General features: G+C 37.0%; 1 protein-coding gene and 1 pseudogene across 4 annotated transcripts in view; both read right to left on the bottom strand.

The window, feature by feature from the left end:
* KCND2 (potassium voltage-gated channel subfamily D member 2) overlaps positions 1 to 25,789 on the bottom strand; it is a 476,309-nt gene that overhangs the window by 400,709 nt on the left and 49,811 nt on the right. The gene's annotated exons all lie outside the window — the stretch shown is intronic.
* LOC102154153 lies at positions 9,102 to 24,067 on the bottom strand (annotated as a pseudogene).

Below are 25,789 nucleotides of genomic sequence, written 5' to 3'. Positions count from 1 at the left end.
CAGAAAGAGAGTTTGAGAGAGAGAACACAAGAGAGGGAAAAGACAAACAGACTCCTCACTGAGCTGAGTGGGGAGCCCAACATGGAGCTTGATTGCATTAACCCGAGGGCCCCAGGACAATGACTCGAGCTGAAGGCAAATGTTTAACTGACTGAGCCACCCAAGTGCCCCTTTTCTCTTTTCTTCTTAAATTTCCCATACCTCCATCCTAATACCTCTATCACTCCAATTTGATGATTTTGTTTCTTTTTTCACTGAGAAAATTAAAGCAACTAGAAAGAATCTCCGGGAACTCTTATAGTTACATACATATATCAACTCACAACTGAACTTTCTTTGCTTTCTCTCAGGTTTCTGGAAATAAATGATATTTACTCCTTTCTAAAACCTTCCCTTGTGGACTAAATACAATTGCCTATCACTTACCCAAGAATCACATAACGGAATTTATTCCCCTTCATCTGGATTATTGTTTTTTCTTATGTCATAAGGATGAACACGACAAGTAAAAAATGTTCTTCTTTTCCCATCTTAAAAAAATCCTCCGTTAAGTCCCATTTCACGCAACAACTGTAACTCTGATTATCTTTTCCCTTTTGCAGCAAACTATCTTGAGATATTTGACTATACTCAGTAACACTGAATTCCATTTCTCCTCTTCTTCCTTAATCCTTGCCAATCAGATTTTTCTTGGTTACTACACCAAAACTATTCTTGTCAAGATCACCAATTACATCCAAATTGCTACACCCAATGGTCACTTTTCAGTTCTTGAAACTTGTCAAGTGTATTGCCCTTGATATGTTTTCTTCACTTAGCTTCCATTATACCACACTCGTGCTTCTCTTCTAACATTATTGTTCCACCTCAATCTCCTTTGTTGGTTTCTCTTCCTCTTTCAGATCTCTTACTGCTGGAGTTCCCTGATCTTAGTTCTTTATCCTTTCCTCCTCTCTGTCTACATTCACTACACTGTTACTTCAATCAGCACATAACCTTTAATAACAGCAATATGCCCATAACATCCAAATTTATATATCTTGCCCAGATGTGTCTTCTGAACTTCAAACTCATATATGTGACTGCCTACTTGACAGATCTACTACTTTGTCAAATAGATATCTCCAAATCAACAGGTGCGAAACTGAACTTCTCATCCCCCTTGTCCCTGCAAACCTATTTTACTGAGTCTTTTCATTTCTCACTTATTTTTTTAAAGATTTTATTTTTATTTATTTTTATTTTTATTTATTTATGATAGTCACATACAGAGAGAGAGAGAGAGAGGCAGAGACATAGGCAGAGGGAGAAGCAGGCTCCATGCACAGGGAGCCCGATGTGGGATTGGATCCCGGGTCTCCAGGATTGCGCCCTGGGCCAAAGGCAGGTGCTAAACCACTGCGCCACCCCAGGGATCCTTAAAGATTTTATTTATTTATTCATGAGAGACACAGAGAGAGAGGCAGAGACATAGGCAGAGGGAGAAGCAGGCTCCCTGCAGGGAGCCTGATGTGGGACTAGATCCTGAGACCCCGGGACACGCCCTGAGCCGAAGGCAGATGCTCAACCACTAAGCCACCCAGGTGTCCCTCCATTTCTCACTTAAATGGATGGCCCATCCTTTCAGTTGGTGAAACAAAAATCTTGGCTTCGTTCCAGATTTTTCCATTCTCACATTCATACCCAGTTTGTTAGAACTCTTGTTGTAATATCTTAAAATATAGCCAGAATGCAATCTGCAAAATTCCCATTGCTACTACCTTGATACCAAGCCATCATTATTACTCCAATGATTACTATAATCATTCATTAACCGGTTCCTGTTTCCATCTACCTGCAAACTCGCTCAACTCAATAGTCAAAATAGATCCAAATCAGATCACATCTTTCCTCTGCTCCAAAGTGTCTACCAGTTCCTCTTTTCAAAGTAAAACTCAAGTCACAACAATACACTACAGTGATGACAAGATCAGGCTCCCCTTCTTTTCTGATCTAAACATTTTCTCTCTCATTCAACTCCAACCACCTGACTGGACAGTAATATCCAGTGAATTTACTAGGCATATTTATGATTTATAGGCTTGTGCTAGCATAACTCCTTCTTGAAATGTTGTCTTGAAATGTCTAGATAACTGCTTGCTTATTCTCTTGAAGTATTTCAAGTCTTTGCTCAGATGCCAGATGCCACATTCTCAATGAGGTCAACTCTGACCAGCTAAGTAAAAACGCAAACTGATTCCCTTCCCTTTTCCCCTGTTCTGTGTTTTCATTAACACTTACCACTTCCTGTTTTCTAAATAGTTTATGTGTGTGTTCCCCTAATGTAACCCCAGTGTCCACAACAGTCCTAGACACATTATAGATACTCAAAAGACATATAAAATAATAAATGTTTAAAATAACATAGTGTAAGTTTGGTCAAACCCACACAAGCATGCATGTGCACACACACACAAGCTCTAGAGAGAGCTGGAAATTTGTCCTTGGTAATTGAAATACAATGATCCACATCTAAAGGATAATTTATAATTCTATATATGAAACAACAGACTCTCAAAATCGTAAAGAACCTTTAAGGTTATATAATCCAGTCATGCATGCAATGTTTATATTTCTTCTACATGTTTTCCCATATTAATTTTCTGGTCTATTCTCGAATACTGTGGTAACAGGGGACCTTTTACATGGTTTGCAGTGAGAAAATTGAAAGTCAAGGTTATTTAATGTTGCCTAAGATTACATGGCAATTAAAGAAAATAACAATGTTAGAATCAGAAACCAGTTCTCTTGCCTACTAGACTAATGCCCTCACCATATTCTATTCTGTATAGAAACCTTTAGTGCATTTAAATATATGTTTACTGAATAAACCAAATGACTACCATAATAAATGACAATTTATACAATATTTATTCAACTAAAGTCAGATTTAAAACTTTATTAAGAGTCTGTATATACAGACAAGCCTCAAGATCATGAAAAACACTCATTATGAAATTGAAATTCTTTTGTAAGTTTTCTCATGATAAAACAATGAGGTTGATAAAATAGTACCAGCAAGAAACACTCAGCCTACAGAAAGATAATTCATGAAAAATCTGACGTAGAGAATTCCATAGGTAACTTCAAAACTCCATTATATTATGCTCTATTAAATCTACCTCACATTAGAAAGATGAAAACAAGAATAAAAGAATGCACATAATTTAGATTAAACAAAGCCTTTGAAAAGTTCCCCTCTCAAGATAATTCAGGCAAAGACTGCCTATATCACTTAGAAAAATCACTTACCTTCTATTACTAGATGAGCTAAAAGAGGTACTGAAAAGAAAGAAAACCTAAATATTATGTCTGAATTGTGAAGTGTTTCATATTTTAATTAGGTTTTGAACTTCTGCTCAGTGTAGCACACTGTGATACAAATAAATTTTTTTTTAAGTTTTAAAATTGTAAGAGACAATGAAATATTCGTAATTAGGATGCCTAAATACAACACAGCAATCATGAATAACAACTCTAAGTATTCAGTAATACCATTAAATTCCTTGAATTTCTAAAGATCTTCATATCAGAATTCTCTTGTGTAAAGATGTTATATTTAATGGATTAAAGGACAATTTTTATTACTGTGAGACTCTGAAATGTAAAACAGCTTGACATTTTTGATTCACCACGTCAGTTTATCATGTTCAAATAGACTTTATTCTGTGCAGCTTAATAAAAACTTTTTAAAACTTCAAAAGAACAGTGTCTTAGAATCATTTCTCAGAAGGAGCAAGTTCTTGATACTATGTCAGAAAATAGAAAAATTTTGTTTTCAAAGCAACAAACACACCTCATTAAAATCTCTGTAAACTAATTCTCATCGACTATCTTTTCCTTCAAAGACTTCCTATACTTGTGGTGTTTTGCCATTATATATGTGTTTTATATACATATGTTTGCTTAAATGTATTTTTATACATATGTGCATATTAGTTTCTTAGAAAATAGAAGTTAAGGAAATGTAACTTTAGAATGAGAAGGGAATTTACCCGTAATCTATTCCAACCTGATACTGTTTACTGATAGAGGAACAAAAATGAAATACATTTAAAAAACAGCTTTGCAACACAACTCAGGTCTACTGATTCTTATTGCAGTGTTCTTTTTAGTACTCCATACTACTGCTTCTCTTGTATACATTAATCTGATAAAGCCTCACTAAATGGAGTCTTTGCTAGACTCTGATATTTTCTGTCATATACACAACAGGTTTGATAACCTCTACTTGAATAGATTTAAAAATGACATCAACTTCAACTGCAAAAATTGCCACCTGCATGGAAATTCATTCACAATATCCTTCATGTTTTAAATCACCTGTATGCAAAAGTTAAATAAATGAAAGAACTGCGGTTGGTTTTCTAGATGAAGGAAAATAATATTATATGACTATTCTTGTTTTAAAATTGAAATATAATATTTTAAAGATATGGGTCTGATTCTGCAGTGTGATAAATATAAATATGTGTAAAGTATAAGAAACACCTATTTTTTTTCTGTTTTCCACAGATAAGTACAAAGAAAAAAAAATAGGTCAAACCAAATGCTAAGTACTTGCAATGCATAGTCTATCTTGTCATTTTGAGTGGGGATACAGCATTTAGGGTTTTAAACACATCATTACTGGAGAGAAAATAATTTCTTGAGCCAGTGTTTATTTTAATTTTAGTATTCATTAAAATCGTCTAGTGACCCTTTGAAAAAATACATCAACATAATAAAGGCCATATATGAAAAACTCACAGCTAACATCATACTCAGGAATGAAAAACTCTTCCTTTAGAATCAGGAATAAGACAAGATTTCCATCTCACCATTTTTATTCAACATCATAGTGGAAGTCTAGCCACAGCATTCAGGCAAGAAAAGGGAATAAAAGGCAAGGAAGGAAGATAAGGAAAGTAAGAAGTAAAACTTTCACTATTTGCAGATGGCATAATACTACACACAGAAAACCCTAAAGATTCCACCAAAAACTACTAGAACTGATAAATTAATTCAGTAAAGTCACAGGTTACAAAACTAATACACAGAATCTGCTGTATTTCTAATAATGAAGTAGAGAAATTAAGAAAACAATCCCACTATAATTGCACCAAAAATAACAAAATACCTAGAAATAAATTCAACCAAGGAAATGAAGGACTTGTACTCCAAAAACTATGAAATGTTGATGAAAGAAATTGAAGAGGACACAAATAAATGGGAAGAAACTCCATGCTCATCTCCTGGAAGAACCAATATTGTCAAAAATGTCCGCACTACTCAAAGCAATCTACTGATTAAATGCGATTCCTGGTTAGCCCGGGGGGCTCAGTGCCACCTTCAGCCCAGAATGTGATCCTGGAGACCCGGGATTGAATCCCACGTCGGGCTCCCTTCATGGAGCCTGCTTCTCCCTCTGCCTGTGTCTCTGCTTCTCTCTCTCTCTCTCATGAATAAATAAATAAATAAATAAATCTTTTTTTTTTTTTTAATTCCTACCAAAGCACTAATAGAATTTTTCACAGAAAGTAAAATTTGTATGGAAATACAACATACATTGAATAGACAAAGTAATCTTTGTAAAGCTGAAGGTGTCACAATCCCAGATTTCAAGATATACTACAAAGGTGTAGTAATAAAAACAGTCTAGTAAAGGCACAAAAATCAACAGAACAGATTTGAAAACCCAGAAATAAATCCATAATTATATGGTCGGTTAAGCTTTGACAAAGGAGGCATGAATATATAATGGGGAAAAGACAGTCTCTTCAATAGATGGCCCTGGGAAATTTAGACAGCTACATGCAGAAGAATGAAACTGGACCTCTTTCTTACACCATACACAAAATAAACCCCAAATGGATTAAGGACCAAAATGTGAGAGCTAAAACCATAAAACTACTAGAAGAAAATTTAGGCGGTAATTTCTTTGACACTAGCCATAGAAACATTTTCCTAGAAATGTCTCCTCGGGCAAAAGAAACAAAAGCAAGATTAAACTATTGGGACTACACCAAAACAAAAAGCTTATACACAAAAGGAACTATCAACAAAACAGAAAGGTAATCTACTGAATGGACAAGATATTTGCACCTGATATATCCAATTAGGGGTTAATATCCAAAATATATAAAGAACTTATACAACTCAACATGAAAAAAATTTAATAAATAATATGATTTTTAAAATGGGCAGAGGACCTAAGTAGACATTTTTCCAAAGAGGGCATACAAATGGCTAAAAGGCACATGAAAAGATGCACATCACTCATCATCAGGAAAATGCAAATCAAAACCACAATGTCACCTCATATCTGTCAGAATGGTTAAAAAAAAAAAAAAAAAACACAGAAAACAACCAAGAAATACCAAGTTGGTGAGGATGTGGAGAAAAAGGAACCCTTGTGCACTACTGGTAGGAATGCAAGTTTGGATAAGCCACTGTGGAAAACAGTATGGAGATGCCTCAAAAAATTAAAAACTAGAAATCCCATATGATCCAATAATCTCATTATTGGGTGTTCACCCAAAAAAAGTGAAAACACTAATTTGAAAAGATATGTGCATCCTTAGGTTTATTGCAGCATTATTAACAATAGGCAAGCCACGGAAGCAACCCAGTGTCCATCCATAGGTGAAGAGAGATAAAGAGAGATGTATATAGATACAATGGAATTTTACTTGGCCATAAAAAGGAAGAAATCTTTCCATTTGCAACAACATGGATGGACCTAGGATGTATAATGCTAAGTGAAATAAGTCAGTCAGAGAACAACAAATACCATATGATTTCACTCATATGTGGAATTTAAGAAACAAAAATAAACAAAAAGAAAGGGACAAACAAAAAACCAGACTCTTAAATATAGAGAACAAATTGGTAGTTGCCAGAAGAAAAGCAGGTGGGGGGATTTGTGAAATAGCTAAAGAGGCTGAAGGGTATACTTATGTTGATTGAACAGTGAGTAATATATAGAATTGTTGAATCATTATACTGGACACCTGAAACTAAGATAACACTGTATGTTAATCATACATACATACATACACACAGATAGATCTATAGACCCTTGTCAATCATACCCCTGCCTCCATTTGGAGATTTTAACAAGTATCCCAGCTGATACTTATGCACTGGGTGTATCTCTGCGCTTTGCCCCTCATCTTGTCTCCCATCTACCACTAATACAACTTATTATTTCAGAAAAGTACTAAATCCAAGGGGAACTGGAATAACTATCTCAACATGAAGGAGGATTTTATTGGCTTGATCAAAACTTAAAATCCAAATGGTTGGTGTCATTATCCATTTCTAGCATTCATATTATTGCCATTAAGTATATCTGTAGGTTAATCAACTATAAGAAAAATAAATTTCTATGATACATGGAACTGGCTGGCCTTCCAAGAACAATGCCTTTTTCCTAGGGAAGAAGTTACATATACAAGTGCAAGAGAGAATGTGTCCAGGGACCTGGAAAGAGCTCAATTTAAGCCATATATGACTACAATGAATAAAAAAACAAAAGGAAGTGACACTTAATCACGGAAGACAATATGGACAATTTAGGGGAATCTCAAGTCTAGGAGATGATAGTGGGAAAGCAGGGGGATTATCATAGACTCTCAGACTTGGAAATGTTTACAGCCATTATCCAATATAGTTTCCCATCCTCTTCTTACATAAATTATATAATATTCTTAACAAGGGGTTTGATGGCTTCTGATTGAATACTACTTACGATAAATAAATGAGAAGAGGGATTAAACAAACAAGACAAACTGTCAACTCTATATATCCCACCTTAAACAACAGAGTTCAGCAAAAAAAAAAAAAAAAAAAAAAAATTGGATGTAAAAAAAAAAATAACTAAGATGTATAGTTTTGAGTTTTTACATCAAGATGTTTACTAAATTTGTAAGTATTTGATCCAAACAAAACAAACCAAAACTCATGATTAAAACGAATGTAGTAATTAAATTGTGCTTCTAACACAGTAACTTGAGGGATGTTTTACTATGAGATGACAGTCCCCATCCTACCGCTGCCAGTGAAGGGAAGAAAGAAGTAAATTAAAAAAAAAAAAAAAAAAAGTCACAGAAAAACTATGTTTTGCTATCAGGGTCATTTCTATGACTCATAACTGGATTACTTCTTTTTTATTTTTTTTTAAGGCTTAAAATGTAGCTTAGTGAATTGATGCTGCATTACTGCTCCATTTCTCAGAAAAATCCTAAAGATATCAGGGACAAACCAAACACGGTGCACCAGTAAAAAGCTGTACAGCATAACTACCCGGGATAGGCAAGGCTAAGAGCTACTGTCTGACCTTTAGCACATGGTCACTCTCTTCCCAAAATTACCTGTACGAGGCCTATCAAAAAAAATCTGTGAATAGCAACATCATAGACACAAAAGGGCCTTTCCTGGGTTGTCCTTACCCAGGAAAAAAGATAGAGGCACCTTAAGACAAGATTTTTTTAAAAAACACCAAAATGAAAACCCCTAAGAGAAAATGTGTTCCTTAGGAAATGAAGGGATACTATCTGGGATATAACAGAACTGCATGTGTGCTGTCTGTGACCCTGTGAACATCTGGCTGAATGCTCACCTGTGGGTGAACAGACCAATGGGGCTAAGGTCATTGGGGAATGTCTATTTTTATGGTGTACATGGCAGTGTCTTTGGGGTTGGAGGCTGTAAGAATGAGAAGGCAAATACAACAGGATGCACAAAGAATGGACCGATCAAGGTTAATGGGGTCTTTAACTGGATCCATTTTGCCATAGTTCCTCCCCACCCCGCACCCCCAGGCGCTCACCAATCACATGAGACTTCAGGAGTGCACCACCAGAATCAATTAATTAAATGACATATTGCACAGAACTGATTTGTTAAATATCTCCCCTCCCTTGCCCTCGGCCTCCAGCAAACTCCCCCAGAGCAGTACAGGCAACGGAGACCTAACTATTGGGAGGAATCCCTGACATTTTTCCGGAGCAGAATTCAGGCTAGTCCAAAAAGGGTCTTTCTCTTATGGGATTTTGGGAAACTGGACACTGACATTTTTATTAGTATTGGCGACGTTTGTTTGGAGCAAATTCAACCTCAGAATGGCAACACTGAATGCAGGAGGGGTTCCACCAGTTGCCCCAATTCCTTCCCTTGTAGCAGACTGGACAAGGCATGCAGTTGTTGGGAGAGTCAACTCCAAGGTTCCATCGGGCATCATGGCGGCAGGTCCAGGAGGAGCCAGGGTACCAGCTGGCTCCGGAGATGTCCAGAGCACCTCCTACCGCCGTCTGGCCCATCCGCATCTCCTGTTCTGTCACATCAGGAAACGTTCCCTTGAATCCTTCCTGCTGTTGCTGCATCCTTTCCTCCTGCAAAATCTCCTCACAACACCTGTGCTCCTCCTCCTGCTCGAGCTTCAGTTGTTTTTTTTTTTTTTTTTTTCTACTTCTTCCATCCTCCGAAGTTCCTCTTGAGCCTCATCAAATCCTGTGTCACCAGCATGACCTGGGGCTCATGGCGAGCCACCTCCAGCTCTATCTCCAGCTCTAGCTCCATCTCCATCTCCATCTTCAGCTCCATCTTCAGCTCCATCTCCACCTCCATCTTTAACTCCATTTCCACCTCCATCTCCAACTCCATCTCCAGGTCCATCTCCATCTCTATCTCCAGCTCCAGCTCCAGCTCCATCTCCAGCTCCATCTCCATTGCCATCTCCAGCTCCAGCTCCAGATCCATCTTCATCTCCATCTCCATCTCCACCTCCAGCTTCAGGTCCATCTCTAGCTCCATCTCCATCTCCATCTCCATCTCCATCTCCATCTCCATCTCCATCTCCAACTCCATCTCCATCTCCATCCCCAGCTCCAGCTCCTCATGAGCTTCCTTGACGTAGCGGCCCACTTGCCCCAGCTGCTGCTTCTCACCCCGAGTAGCCTTCTAGCACTCTGCATACGCAGGCTCAGAGGAGCCAGGCTGTGTCAATCTGGGTGGCTGCTCTCGCTCCCTGTGAAGTTGCTGATTCTCCACAAGCAGCTTCCCTAGAAGTCCCTCTTCATTAGCCAACTGGTCCATGGGCTCCTCAGGCACAGGCCGAGGAACTGTGGTTAGCAGGAAGGAGCCTTCATGGTACCTGTTCAGAGCTTTCCAAGCAGCTGGCTTCCTGGAGAAGTCAACAAGGCCTTTTCTGGAGGGCCTTCCTTGACCCTCCACGATGACCACTGCCCTTTCTCCCTGGTCAAACACAGAAATGACTTCTTCTAGCAGTTTGTTGAAAACATCCTAAGGAAGGCTTGGGATCGTAAGGGATGTGCTCTGGCAAGCAAAGAGCACACGCGGCTGCTTTCCACGGAGCAGCATGTCTCCAGCTCTACTTTGGCAACTTCCGCTCGGGTTGGTGTTTCCAAGTGGATAAAGCCAAAGCCCTCATCCTAATGAATGAAGACTTCACCTGTCATCCCCTATTACCCAAGGTGTTTCCTCATCTCCTCCTCATTGATGTCAGGAGAAAGAGTGCCCTCAAAAAAAAAAAAAAAAAAAAAAAGCCAGTTATGTTGGATGAAGGTCTTCTTTCTTGGTTTCCTAAAATCCTTCAGGTCAATTCAAGTCTTCATTTTGCCGTGGGCTTCTTGCCTGTTTGCAGTTATGGTGATGGTGGTGGCAGCTGCTGCTGCTGCTCGTGGTGATGCTGACGATGCTTCTTTGGAGTATGGTTTTGCTTCTCTGGGTTAAAGGTTTCATTTCTTTTTTGCACCCCTCTACTGACTATTCTCAGAGCAACAGCAACACTATACAACCTCGTGCATTACTTCTTGAAACTCCATTCTACTCCCCCAGCCTTGATCTCTTCTGTGGAGGAGGAGTGTGACCTGTCAGGGTCTTGGCACAGTCCACCTCTGGTTCTTGTCACATCCACCTTGGACCATAGATTCCTAACCCAAGACATTATCCTACTCTGGGGGAAAGAGTCAAGATAAAGGGAGAAGCTATTTTTTTCTTTATTTATTATGGCACGGATTAAAATCTTATGCCTAAAGAACTTACACACTAGGAAGACTCATGATATTTTACCCCGTTGGGTCCTGGGGGTGATGTCAATAAGTCATTTCTACTGGTGACCCAAGTACCTGTGAGAATTTTTTAAGATGAAGTGCAATATATACCCTTATGTCCCTGTTGAAGAGCAAGTGATCACAGTGGGCTCTTTACATCCCTTCACACACTAGTTATGGTGCCTAGACCCTCAGGGCAAACGCTAGAATAGGGAAAATATGGTTTAGTCGAGTGTCACTGAATGGCTCGTTTGTGTCTTCTCAGAAGGTAATTTTTACTACTGGAAGCGCATCCTCCAAGTCAGGAACAGTTACCATCTCCCTATAAGGACACGTCAGTTACTACAGAAACATAGTAGACCTATGTTTTTTTGAAATGGCATCGAGTCAAATACTTCAAAATCTCTATTTTGATGCTTGAATATATTATTCTTTGGGCTAAACCACCATGCTGTTTTTTTACCTCTTTTGATGCTCACGTGATATGAAACCCCGTTTCTTCTTCTAAACTTAGGTATGTTCCTTTTAAAGAGCTGTCCATTGTAGGAGAAAACAAAATAAAAGTGGCTTAAAATATTATATATATATATATTATCTCAAGAACCTAGTTTTTCTCGCCACAATACTGCAGCAGACAAAATTCTGATTATAACTCATTTCCATAAACTAAAAATGATTATATTTACATGGCATTTTAAAATAAAAATTTTTAAACTTACTCACAAGTTGTTAAGATCTGAAGTGCCAAAAGATGTTTTGGAAAGTATTTTGGAAAATGGCCCTCAGAGATTGTCTAGAAATGCATGAAATGAAGTAGCAGTTTGGCAACGGTAACTTATTTTTATTAATGTGAATAGCTAATTCTACCGAATCTAGTATCATCGTTACTATGGATGGAATTGGTTAGTTGAAATATCTGTGTGGATCAAAATAAAAGAATAATTGTAAAATAATCAGTTACATTTCTGAGAGCCAAAATTTAATTGGTAGACTGTATTTTTTGGGGAAAAAAATAATATTTAGATTTTCCTTACAAATTTTTTTTCTTGTATTTTTCTTACCCTTCAAACTGTGCCATATGGCAAAGGTCCTAAAATGCTTTCTTGGAAACTGTTGGTTTCATTAAGATCTGGGTTGCTACTTTTCAACAAATGGGGTAGGTAGAGTTTCTAAGAATCTGTCTATGTTTTATCATCCATTTCTTCTGGTGATTGACAGCAACCATCTGCAAGTGTAGAAAGACACTAACCCTTCATGGGACCCAGCCAAGTAGTAAAGTCGCATTTGAATACAATCACATCAATTAATTTGTAGTTACAATCTCTTGTTTTGAAACTGGAAACCAATACTATTTCATGTATTTCTTGTAATATAAACCTATGAAAAAGACAAGGAACAAGTTATTAATCTCTTTTCCAGATAACTTAATCCTGTGGAGCTTCAATGGTCTTAATACATCAGAATTAACATACGTTAAGTGGTTCAAACATAATTGGACCCAGGTCTGCATTCTTCCAGCCCCCATGCCCTTCCAATGGACAGAGACACTGCAGGGAATGCTTGTCATAAAGATTAATTCTAGAAAACACCAAAAACACTGAAGACTACACAGCAACTATGGATGAGTGTACTGATTTATATAATAATTTAAAATAGCATGTGAAGGAAACTAATTTTGATTGTGTATACATTGTCTTTATTATCTTGGCTAAATTTTTGTTTGCTTGATTTTAAAATATTGTCTAATTCTCTTAATATTTATTATTTATTAATCACTTAAATGGTTTCATATGAACCTTTACATTAAAATTTTCAACTAGTTAGGCTCTAGAAACTAAAATAGGTCACTGATTAATCTTTTTTTTTTTTTTTTTTTGTAAAAAGAAAGAGGAAGAGAGAAATTTTAAGCAACCAAGAAACACTGAGCTTTTATAATTTGTTTCTCTTTTGTACAACCCTCCATGTGGTCGTCTGGAGCAGGTTTCTGTCCCAAGTTTTATGAAAGGCTCCTTTAAAAGCAGCTCCAAACTGGGAGGCCAGAGTATTAAACATTCAGCGAAGCATTTAAGAAAAGTACGGGATATAAAGACTTCAATAGCCATTCATTTACACTGGAAACACGACTTGATTAAATGAAAAGCTATCTGTATTTGGGTTTCTTACATTTAACAAAGAACCTTCCAAGAAATGTCAGCCAGATCTACCTACTTTTCCTTACTTGACATAATTAGTACCCTCAATCCTGTTTCATAAATCTCATTGATTTATAAACACAGAATATATATGGCTTGCTGCTTTACGTCTTACGTTTGACAATGTTGAAAATATGCATTAATATGCCACCAAAAGAGCTGATAATTGGCTTCAAGTTAGGAGCATCTAAAAGATGATTCCAAACGTAAATATTTGCATTTCTCTGGTATTTTAAGGAGTAACTATTTTATTACTGTTTGATGGAAGATGAAGAGCTGCTTCTGCCATTCAGTTGCTTACTTTACATTCTACTGATAACCACTGCTGTAGACACTGGAGATAATCAGTGATATCAGCTTAAATTCAATGATGCTGCAGGTGGCGGGGTGGGGGGGAGGTGGGGGCTGGTATTTAAAATGTTAAAAGCAACAGCAGATAGGTCAGGTAAGATGAGCCTACAGAAGGCGGCCTTCACCACATCAGTGTTTCCAGAGAGGAGGTGATTAATGGGGTTAAAAAAATAAAATAAAATGAAAGCAGAGCAGAGGGATGGGACACAAGAAATTTAAAAGGAGAAACGAAAGAGAGGCCATGGCTAGAAAGGGGTAAACTAAAGGTATTTTTGCAATCTTAGAATTGGGGCGCCTGGCTGACCCAGTCAGTAGAGCACATGACTCTTGATCTTGGGTTGTAAGTTCAAGTCCCACTACGCTGGGCCTATGGTTTACTTAAAAACAAAACAGAACACCTGGGTGGTATAGTCGGTCAAACGTCTGATTCTTGGAACTTAGAATATTGCACTTAAATGTGCAGCCAAAGCCTCAGGGTGACTTTTGAGAGTTTTTTGGATTTTTTCACTTACTTCAGAGGAGCTACAAGATAATTTATTATGGTGCTATTTTTCTTTTAACATGACAAATACTTATATGTTTTGAGAAGATAAATTGTAAGCCTAGTTACTCTGCTACACTCATTGTTAATTTCTTCAGTGACTTGTGGTGTTATGAAAGCTAAAACAAAGCAAAAACACTTATATGATCATTTCTGTTAATATGATAAATGCCAGCAAAATACTTTCCTTAACTACACACTTCCCCCCCCCCCCCTTCTTCCTTTCTTCCTTTCCCTCGATTTCCTTCCTTTCTGGCCTTATCTGTCTGCTTCTCTTTCTTTCTTATGAAAAACATACCCAGGAACCCAGGCCAAGGAAAAAATAATTTTGAAAAATACTAAAAGTTTAGAACCATTTAAAGCAGAATATTTTTTTAAAGAATAAAAAAGAAAAGGGCCTTTACACCTTGATCCTTCTTCATTATAAGTTACAATCATAAAAAGACTAAATTATAATTTAAATAATATTAATTTACTTGAATGTTACTGTTTATTTCTACTAATAAAAGTGAGAAAGTTCAATATGACATGATTAAAATTTAAATCTGGAAAAATGTTATCTTCTTAAATGTTTCATGCTATTCTGGCTGTTAAAGTCTAATAGTGTAAAAAGCTAAAATGCAGGAAAATGGCATTGTTGGAAATCTTTAAAAATGTTAAAGAACAAAAGTCACTCAATTGTTGGAAAACTTTAAAAATGTTAAAGAACAGAAGTCACTCAATGTAATTTTTGTTTTATAAAAGGTTATTTTCAATTTAATTTTGTTATTTTTATCTTCAGATAGATTGAAAATCTGTCTCATTCCTCAATTCAATTTCATTACATTTGTATGTGGATTTTATATAGTTCACAACACTGATACTTTATAATCTAGTTTTAAAATCCTTTCTGAAGTGTTGAAAGCATCATGCTTTATTTGGAAACAGTAGCATAAAAATAATGAAATATCCAAATATCTCCATATATTAATTCCTCTGCACCTGCATGATTGTTCTATCATTTTTCACAATTTAAAATGGAACTCATCCATCACTTTGATATGAGCGCATGAGCACAATTTCTTGTGCCTTTTGCTTATTTCATCAGCTTTGTGCTTGAGCTTGATAAAAAGGGGGGAAAAAGTCTATACTGAAAATAGTAATGTGAGCTAATGCTTACTGATTTTTTTTTTTTAATGTGCCAGGCACTTTTCTAAGTATTTAAAATAAAGACTCATTTTGTCCTTAAAGCGTCCATCTAGAGTAGGTATTTTATGATCCTAATTTTACAGGGGAAGAAACTGACACATTAACAAGTTTAAGCGACATGGCCAAGTCTCCAATACCTAGTGAATGGGGAGCTGGGTTCCACACCAGCCAGTGTAGTTCTAGACAGATCAATACAATCCCTCCAGAGATCTTGTTTTATGTATTGCAAAACAAAAGGGAGTAACAAATGAAAAATACTTCTGAATGGTGAATTTTAATGGAGCATTCTACCTAATAATCTACAGATGTAAAATAAATTGTAGTATGCTGCTTGTAAAGTCATGAATAAACAATGTGAGGTCTGGACAAATTTGCAGCATAATCAGCAAGTGTTTTCCACATTTTTCTAAAATCAGAATTTTTTTTTAAAGATGTTATTTACTCATGAGATGCAGAGAGACAGAGACATAGGGAGAGGGAGAAGCAGACTCCTCCAGGGGAGCCCAACGCGGGACTCGATCCCGGGACCTCGGGGTTATGCCCTGAGCCAGAGGGAGACGCTGAGCCACCCAGGCATCCCTAAAATCAGAATTTTTTTCATTATACTCTTTAAAACTCCTAATTGTGTGGATAATAGCAGAAAGAACTTCCTCCACTGCCTACACAGAATCAATTATTTGACATCGAGAGTGGCCAGTTTGAGGAAAGTTTAGAAGATTTTTTTCTCAAATCACTGCAAATACCAGAGCTCAGAATATAGTTCATTCATTGTCAAAAAGGACTTGAGAAACAGAGGAGCGCTAGTTCAGAAAAGATAAAATGACCAGAAAAAGATATAGGTCTTATTTTATTTGCCAGAAATCCTCCATTTTTCTATAGGGAAAAGCAAAAATGATCTCCTTTTAGAATTCATTAAATTTTGTATTTTCACAAAAACAGCATCAGCATAAACTCTTGGGAGAAGTAACTTCATTTTCAAATGGCAAGGAAAATTCATATTAAGGCTCTGAATCAGAAAGTATGCATGGGTTTAAATACATAGTAAGTTAGTTATATTTTCATTATCTTCTAGTTTCATATTACCACATGATGTTATTTTATTTCCATGACAGTAGATTACAGTAGCTGCCCATTAGCTAGGTTAAGGGGATTCATAACTGAATTATGACAGGACAAATAAGTAACCAATTGAACAATTTATAGTGAGATATTTTTATGGCATTTCCCAGATGACATTGGTGACATAAAAACATGATATATTGAAAAGTACTGAAAGCTGAGTTTCACAAATATTAAATACATACTTACTGATATATCTATTAACTCACATAATTTATATGGTAAAGAACATATCACTAAAACAAATCTGAATTAATTAATTAATTAATTTATTTATTTATTTATTTATTTTGGAGAGAGATCAGGAGAGTGACGGGCGGGGAGGGGGGAGAGAATCTTAAGCAGGCTCAATGTGGGACTTGTCCTCACAACTCTTGACATCAGACCTGAGCTAAAATCAAGACTTGGAGGCTTAACTGACCCGGCCACCCAGGTGCCCCTCGAATGTATATTTAGACTCCTAATACTCGAGGGAAAATAAAGGCTGTAATATGCCTATGCTTCTTATACATAAGCTTAAAAATTATTTTCCTATCCTGAAGCTAAGAATCAAAATGTGAAAATCAAAGATAAGCAACCTATAGATAAGAAATTTTCCCTATCTTGACAATATTTTCTTGCCTTCCTTTAGTGTTGAGATACATTTTATGTGGCAATTCACGCAGTCATTCATTCACTTGTTATGTAAGATAAAATGTCTCCTCGTGAGGCTGTAATTCAACATATCCACGTATTCAGAGCGCAGACCTTATGCATGCTTACACTGGAAAGAGATAACCTTGGTTAGATTCCCAGCTCTACTATATACCAGATGTTGCCAAATTACTTCATAACCACCAAGTTCCTCACTTATCACGTGAGAATAACGATGGTATCTACCCAACAGGGTGGTTCTAAAAATTAAACGAGACGAGGCAGAGAGCCTAACACAAAATACGTATTCTATAAATATTATCTACAAATATTATCAAATATTGAGTAGAAAAGTTAATAATGAATTTGAGTGTCCAGGCACTTAGGAAGTCTTCTTCTAACACCTCAAAGAGCTTGTGTTATATTCTGTTGTAACTAAGCAATGGAAATTCTAGTGACAGAGAGTGAGCTGTTGAAGGACACCACCACCAAGACCCGTTGGGAACGCCCTGATATTACATCATAAAATACAAATAAATACAAGGGCTGTAGCAGGTGGCAAAATTACAGGGAGTAACGGAGTGAAATTAAAATACATGTCTTGGTAGGTGCTCGGCGAGATCTGGGACAACACTACGTCTGTATACTTAGAGACGCAGTTGCTGTGGTATGTATGCTCTCATACGCACCCAAAAACGAAAGGCCTCGGTGGGAAGCTAATCATATTATGTAATAAATTATTTTCTCAAAGTTTTATAGATAAATTCAATTAAAAAATAAATTCCAAAAACTTTTAAATGACCTGGGACAGTTTAGTTTTTTTTAGAAGAGATAGTTATGTCTATAACCCTCTCAAAGAAGTCACCTTCTCCAGTGACAGGAATTATCTCCATACTACTTCCAAAAATCTGAGTTTGGATATTTTCCCATTCCTTCATAATGGAATAGGGGTGAGTCAATACAACCAAGGCTACAAAGGTGTCAAAGAATATGTCATGTCCCTCACCTTAGAATTTATTATTTCCTATGATTCTATTAATTTACCAATATCTTTAGTTGCTGCAATTGGGGCTGATTCTAGCAACCGAAATTTCGCTGATAGTCTCGAAACAGTGAATCCTCCTATGGACAGTGTTAGGCGAGTAACTCTCCGATGCAGGAGCAGGAGGAGGAGACAGAATTGTAAACCTTAACTAGTGTGTAATAAGAAACATTTTAGACAAACGTGGAGATGAAAACATTTACAAACACATTCTGAATTTAGTGATCACTAACCTGTCCTCCTGGAGCTGAGTCCGAAAACTCATATGCTGGGACATCTGCATCTTAAAGGTTTAATGTAGCTCTTGTGTAATAACTACCTGCAATCTCTAAAGGCTTTTTATGCTAATAGGTCACCGTTAAGTAGCTATATGCAAATTCACAACCTTAATTCTAGAATATAAACTTCCAGGATTTCTTAGACTACATTTTCTTTACCTTTCTCTTTTTGAGCCCTAAACTCAAGCAATTTGGTGAGCCTGTAGCCTGCATACTTCATGGCAATGTGGGAGAGTCATTATCAACCAAGAGTAACATTTTCACACAATTATCTTTAAATATTTATTGATGAAGTATTTGATTTTTTTTATCCTAGCTCCACCCTCTCAGCTGGACATTAATACAACAGGCCATACTTAAAACACGGTCCAGAGACTGGCGCTCATTCATTCATCAATGTGTATTGAAGGCCTGTTACTGTGTAGGCGTAGTTAGTAGTGCAGGGTACAATGCAGTAATCAAGGCAGGCCACGTCACTGTTTTCTTGCAGTTTACACTCTTGTGGGTAAGAGAGAAGATGAACAAATAGACTCTCCATACATATTTGCAAAACATGTGAGAGAACAAATTGAATAAATATTGAACAAAAAATTAAATATTGAATCTCTATTCTGGTAGGAGATGATTATAATTATCCATGCAACTTCCTCAAAGAGTTCTCTTCTGATTCTCCAGTTGGGAGACCAAATAAAATATATTTCCCCAAAATAGCAGACTGCCAATTATTCTTGATTTTTACTTCCACATCTATAAATAGACATGGATGATCATGCGCATTTATGCATATTGTTGTAACTGAACAAGTCACTTAAAGAAGTAGATTAGTGTAAATATTACACGTAATCAACTTTCCTTTTGAATTTTTTGGAGTGAAGTCAAAAATTTCCACTTTTTCTTTCTTTATTGTTTTGTTTTGTTTGGGCCCAATGTCCGTGATCAGAGTATAAAACAAATACCACTTTTTTGATTCCACTGTGTCATAAAGAAATGAAACATTTATCACTGAGCGATGCTAAAAAGGTCACATTCAATTTATCAGAGTGCCCTTCTCAGGCAGCTCAAGAGAAGAGCGGCAACATCAGCACACAGGTGTTCTGAGTCCTCTTTCCCAATCAAGGAAACGTTCAAGTATTAATTGCCAGTCATCTATTTACCCAATATATTTAAGTTTATATATAAATGATAGTTTAATAATATATTAACTTGAGAAAGCAGAAGGTGCCCAGAGATGCTTTCATTTGTCAGTTTGCACGTGAGCCCAACCACACGTCATTTATCAAACTTGTGTTTTCTCAAGAAGTCAGTTTGTACAATTAAGAGAAACTTTGAAAACCAGGGTTCCTGATTTCACTGGTAATTGAGCTATTATTCTCTTGCCTTCTTTTTGATGCTAGCTTTCTTTCCCTACTCTGAGTACTGGGATGCTTCACGTCCAAAGGTCGACCACACGTGGAAGCACACGTCAACACTACTGCGTCTGTGTTCATCTCCGATGGTCTCACACCAAGCCGACAGTGTCATTTTCAAACGGCCACCTCTACTTTGAAATACTAAGTTTTCTTCCGGATCATTATTTTAACCCATTAATTAAAGCCAAAATGCTGATAAATGACCTTGCTTCGGAACTGTTTTATTTTTTATTACAAGTCAGGAAATTACCTATAATTTATAGTAAAGGATTATTTTTGGTAACATCTAGAATTTGGTCTAAAAGTTTCAGTTTAATGGCATTAAATAAAAAGCCACGAATTCGTTGATCTAACACCTAAAAGCCATTTATGAGAGCAAATGATTTGTTACCACAAAGTTATTGTATACCTGCCAATAATGTGACTTTTACTCAAGTCACAGAAGATATTGCTAACTAACCAGTGAACAAAGAGAGGATGGCACCTTCTATTCTCACTGTGACCTAACACCCAGGTAACAGGATATGAACATTTTCTAGATGTTAGATTACATCAGTGGCAAAAGCAAAATGTTTATTTCTCTCCTTAAGTGGATAAATTGCCTGTTACATACACATAACATCTGTTTAAACTTTCCAGGACTAGAATAACAATCTCGAGACAAACTGGAACTAGAAATCATTTTATTTGCTTTATGAACTATTTCATTGAAAAATAATCTTTAACATATGACGTACACATCAAGGCTGTGTGGCAGAAAAAAGCATAGACAAGGGAAAGGAGTTGGATTTTTGTCCCTACCTCATGGGAGGCACTTAATTTTCCTGGGTCTCAGTTTCCTCATCTGTGAAATAAGGAATTGAGAACAACCGAGTGTTGAATTTCTTTACATTTCTAAAGCCTATTAAATAAAGGTAGCTTATATTTGACATAAAACATGCTATGAGCTAGATCATTTTATGTACTGTGTTGATATCAGCCTTTAAAATTTTATTTATTTATTTATTTATTTATTTATTTATTTATTTATTTAAATTTTCGTACACATCAACCCCGGTGTGGGCCTTGAACTCAAGACCCCAAGATCAAGGGTTGCTAGCCAGCCAGGTGCTCCGTATCAATTTTGTTTTCATAAAATATTTTTTTCACTGCAGTGCTGACTTATTTCACTGGAAATTATATTTTCTTGACTTAGTAACAGAAATTGAATAAAGGCAAAATGGATGTTTCAGACTGTGTCTCACACAGGTTTACAGTAAAATCTGAAGTTGGTTTTCAGAGAAGTAAAGATTCTTTGTCAAGTTATTATGTTGAAAAATGTAACAATGACCAAATAAATAATATACGGGCAATTAATCTGAGCTCTCAATCATGGTCATGAAACGTCCTCCTCCCACTTCTAGTTCCCTTTCCAGTAAATTATTACTTCCCAATTATTCCATATGTTTTATGATAGCTTCACCTTAGGACCTTATAAAAACTTCATATGATGGATTAGGTTCCAAAATCTTTAGAGTGTGGATTAGATCATTCCATCAGTCTTTTTTTTTTTTTTCTGTTATTCTCCAAATTGCCTATTTTCCACTTCTTAATCACTTACCCTCTCCTTGTAGCTTCCATCAACTCAACAGATATTCTTAAAATGTTTCTTGTACTCATTTGTTCAAAATCAACTTGTCATTTGTAGTTCTGAAGAAACAGTTCTCACAAAAAGCATACTTGGCGTGCCCAGATTGAAAACATAAAACTCCACAACTGCGCTGCTTGAGAAATATTCGGTTTTTGCTTTGTTTCATTTTAATTTTAGTCATTAATTTTTAGATCCCTAATCCTAGTATAGTTTTCCACGTTTAAAACACCCATTTCAGTGACCCCATCTACTTTACCTCATCTTACACATTATTTAACATGCTACTAGTAATTACCATTCAATAACACCAAAAATAATGGAAGACAAACAAAGGTGGTTGTTAAAATGGAAGTACTGACTTCTGGAGATATAAATTACTCTCCTCTCCCCATTCCTCTTCAGCTAACATCCTGGTCTCAATACTCAATAATCATCTTCCACCAACACAGGTAGGTACTAACCTGTCCCAATTGAGTACACTTTCTATAAAAGTTCTGTATCCTTACCAAACACCCTGCAGGCCTCCCCGTAAAACATGCATATTCAACATGCATTTTTTTTTTTTTGGAAACCACACAAAAGACACGAGCACACACATGAATAGAGTTTAATAACTCCATTTAGCATGAAAATAACTACGTGCTAACGTGATCAGCATTTCTTCTCTTCAATCCATCCTTTTAAGATTCTATTTATTTATTTGAGAGAGTGCATGTGAGAGAGAGAGAGAGAGCACGAGCAGGGGGGAGGGAGAGGGGCAAGGACAGAGGGAGAAGCAGACTCCCCGCTGAACAGCAAACCCTATGCGGGACTCGATACCAGGACCCCGGGATCACGACCTGAGCTGAAGGGAGACACTTCACCAACGGAGCCACCCAGGTGCCCCGTCCATTCTGTCTTATATGGAAAGAGCACACCCTTTAAAACTGTGTGCTCATATCATTCTCCTGATTAAAATAACTGGCACCTCTCAATACCTAACAAATAAACAGAATCCCCCCCAAAAAACTTAAACTGCTAAGACAAAACAAACCTTTCGCCATCTGACATAGTCTCTCTTCTCAGCCTACAGGACTTTCTTCTACACGTGCAGTTCTCGGGCCACACGGAGCTATTGCCTCCCACATACTTATCATTTAATGCTTATGAATCTTTAAACTTATTCTCTCTACCTGTAATATCATTACCCACTTTTTATGGGCATTTTTGAGCAATTTCCTCCTCTTATTTTCTGATTAGTATAAATGTCACCTCCTCTGAGTTTCTGTAATGAGCTTAAGGCATATTTTCATGTATCTCAGCATCTCCTGAATGTCGTGTTTTGGGTGCTCAATAAATGCTTATTGTGTAAATGATTAATAATGATAGGGATCGATGAGAACAGAAAGACATCCCAAATTTGGTTTCTTCTTTCAAAGACTTAACAGTGAAGTATGGAAGAGCAAGTGTGTTGGACATAACAGAACATTAGACAGCATATGTGGAGGGGACTAGAAAGGAAAGGCAAAAAACACGGAAATGAAAAGCATGGATGTGCCTTCTCTGCTAGGCACAAGCGATGCACTTTCACATATATAATCTCTATTTCTGAAGTATATTTTTATTTAAAGTATAAACACATTATTATAGTTTTAATAACAGAATACAAACAATGAGCAATATTTAAATATCAACTATGAAGGACAATAAAACGTTCAATAAACAAAGCTTACTAATATCACAAAAATAAAGACCTTAGACAAATGGTGTTCAAAATCATGAATTTTTCTAACAAATAAATATTCTAATGATGTACACAGGAAAGCCAAAGATAGAAATACAACTATGTAATAATTATCTAAATGTTTGTCCTAATAATCACATAAATGCAAATTAAACAATAAGCTATGGTTTTTGGATGCAATTTGTGCTTCCCACACAATACTCTGATTGTTAGCCTACTTCTTAGTATTCCCTGCTAAATTAAAATAGTGGAAGTCTGGACTGTGGTCTTTAATGATGCATCATGTGCCAACCTAGCAAAATCTACAAACATCTATTGAAATCTCTTGAATAAATTTACTAATGAATGCATGAATACGTGAATGGAAATGATAGCATGCAAAGCTAGAAAGGTACCATGGATTGAGTACTCTCTTTGTCCTTTTCTTTTTTCTTTTCTTTTCTTTTCTTTTCTTTTTTTTCTTTTCTAAGATTTTATTTATTTGAGAGAGAGAGAGAGAAGGAGCAGAGGGAGAGGGAGAAGCAGGCTCCCCACTGAGCAGGGAGCCCAATGTGGGACCAGATCGCAGGACCTTGGGATTATGACTCCATCCAAAGGCAGACACTTAGCCTACTGAGCCACCCAGGTGCCCTGGATTGGATACTCTCGAAAATTGCCCTTTGGACATGGATTCCAACCACAGCAACACAAGCACACTGAATAATCCTTCACTCATTCATGAAGCATTTCCTTGTAGGTTCCAAACATACTCAAAAATGGACTCTTCTTCATCAGCAGAACTGCTGTCCTTGGATTCTTTGTCTTGTTCTACTCTGAATCTGTCAGCCAGGTTAGAGAGAGTGATCACCTTCCTCCCACCAACTCCCATTTTCCCTCAGTCACTCTACCCTTTGCTTCTACTCTCTAAAGGTGCTGTCTTTCTACTTGACTACGTCTTCATTCTCATTTTCTTCCTTTTAAGCCATTACAATACACTCTTAATTGGCTTTTCTGCTTTCAATTCCAAACCACTTCAATCAATTTTCCAAAGTACAGCCACATTGTTACTTCTTGACTTGAAATTCTTTAGCCAGTCCCCGACTTTGACAGGATCAAGTAAAAATCCTTTTGTAGAGCAAGAGGTATTTCCCTAATTTGCTGCCCACGTGGCTTTGCACTGGCTGCAAGATAAGCTTCTCACACACGCTGAAACACAAAGACATACCAAATTCTCACACTTAAAGGCTTTGCATCTGTTAGTCCTCGGACCCTTTCCGATCTTGAACACCAGGCATATTCTTTCTACCAGACCCTACTTAAGTGACCCTTCCTTCGTGAAGGTTTCCTTAATTCCCCTCTGGAGATGTGACCGCTCTTTCCTCTGTGGCATCCCCTTACCCCTATATAATTCAAGATTACACTTCTTACTGTTACATGTCAGTCACCTACTCAAGCTGTGAGTGTCTCTAGTGCCCGGAACATATTCAGTTCTAAAATTACTCAATGTTTATTATCATTTCAGTGGTACCAACTGACAAGAGCTCAAACTGACAGAACCACTCAGAGTGACTGACTCAAGGATTTTTAATTTCAGTATATTTTTTGTGAATCTAAAACACGGTTTTCTTACTTCCGTATTTGCATAGCCTAAACTAATACATGTATTTCAATATTCAATGCTGTGATATTGTGATTTATAAGAAAAATGCATATTTGGGCACTCAGATGACCCAAATATATTTCTCGTATATATTTGGTCTTCGTTCATGGTTCGTGGCTCACTACTTCCAAAACTCTAGGAATTTCCTAAGTGTGGAGAATAATAAAGCTATTTTTTGCTATGTTAATGAAGCAACTTTTGGAAAGCACCCAGGGATTGAGGCTGGATGCCAAGAGAATTGACCATGAGATTAGAGGATTAAAACATTCAGATCCATCCCACTCTTTGCCCCTGACCTCCTTGAAGAAGAAGGGAGGGGCTGAGGATTGAGCTCAATCATCAATGGTCAATGATTTAATCAATCTTTTTTTTTTTTTTTTTTTGTAATGAAGCCTCCATAAAACAAAAAAAGCAAAACAAAAACAAAAGGAAGGATCTCAGAGAGCTTCCAGGTTGCTGAAGACATGGAGATATGGGGGGAATGGCATGCCTGGCGAGGGGATGGATGCTCTGCGCCCTTTCCACAGACCTTGCCCTTTGCATTTCTTCCACTTCTCTGTTCATGAGTTATGTACTTTTATAATAAACCAATGATCTAGTAAGTAAATATTTCTCCAAGTTCTGTGAGCCTCTCTAGTAAGCTAATCAAAACTAAGGAGGGGAACATGGAAGCCTCTGATTTCCAGACAGTCAGTCAGAATCACAGGTGACAACCTAAACTTGCAACTGGAATCTAAAGTGGCCAAGGTGAGGGGGGTTGTGGTGGAGGGTGGAGTTGGGGAGGGGAGTACTTGCAGGACTGAACCCTTAACCTGTGGACAGTGTCAAAATCGAGCTGAACATCCAGTTGGTATCTGGGGCATATCTTGTTGTATGTGTGGTGAAATCCCCCCTTCTCCACATATTGGCATTGGTGGGTGTCAAGACCTTTTGAATGCTAACCAACTCGTA

Source organism: Canis lupus, chromosome 14, assembly GCF_011100685.1.
Source record: "Canis lupus familiaris isolate Mischka breed German Shepherd chromosome 14, alternate assembly UU_Cfam_GSD_1.0, whole genome shotgun sequence".
In the NCBI taxonomy this organism is placed as follows: Eukaryota; Metazoa; Chordata; class Mammalia; order Carnivora; family Canidae; genus Canis; species Canis lupus.
The sequence above is the reverse complement of the archived record's forward strand: the minus strand, read 5'-3'. Positions and strand labels throughout refer to the sequence as shown.